Genomic DNA, 753 nt, shown 5'->3' with positions numbered 1-753 from the left:
ATTCATGGAGCTGGGAGCTTTGGAGTCTAGGGTAGGACAATCTGACAAATTTCATTCCACTGAGTTTGGGGGGCTTGAGAGATGCAAAGAAATTTGTAAGTGGACAGGGCAGGAAGGAGTTTCAGAACCTGCCATGAAGGTCAAAGACGGGCTGAGGAAACAGAACAAGGAAGTAGCAGTGAACTTTTACATAGTGCTTTTTCTGTGCCAGGCACTGTTCTAGGTATTTCATAGGAATCATTACCTCATTCCATCCTCATAGCAACCCTATGAGGTAAGTGCTCTTATTACCCCCATCAGGTGAGGGCGAGGAGGCACAGAGAGGTTAGATAACCTGACCCAAATCACACAGCTAGTGATCGGTGGGGCCACATTCGAACTCAAGAAACTCCTCTAAATAAAGCTGTGAGTGTGGGAAACAGGAGATAGAGCGTCGAGCTGGGAGATGGGACGCTCAAGTCCCAGTTCCGTTCTGTCCCTAGGCTCCCCTTCATCCTCCCGAGGAGAACCCGACCAAGGCAGGAGCGCCCTCTCCTGGAAGATGCTCTTCCGGACACGTTCCCGGCACCGCCGCCTTCAGGGGCCAAGCCGGCGAGACCGGCGACAAAGAGCCCATCCCGGCTCCGCCCACTGCCCCGCCCCATCCCCCTCAGTCGTTTGGACCCGGGGTGGTGCCGAGGCATGCGCGGAGCGGTGACTCAATGGGAAGGCGCGGTGGGGGGAGGGGTGGGTCCAGTGGAACCCTCCTCCTCC

Source organism: Rhinolophus sinicus, chromosome 18, assembly GCF_057876585.1.
Source record: "Rhinolophus sinicus isolate RSI-liver-muscle chromosome 18, RSI-T2T, whole genome shotgun sequence".
NCBI lineage: Eukaryota > Metazoa > Chordata > Mammalia > Chiroptera > Rhinolophidae > Rhinolophus > Rhinolophus sinicus.
The sequence above is the reverse complement of the archived record's forward strand: the minus strand, read 5'-3'. Positions refer to the sequence as shown.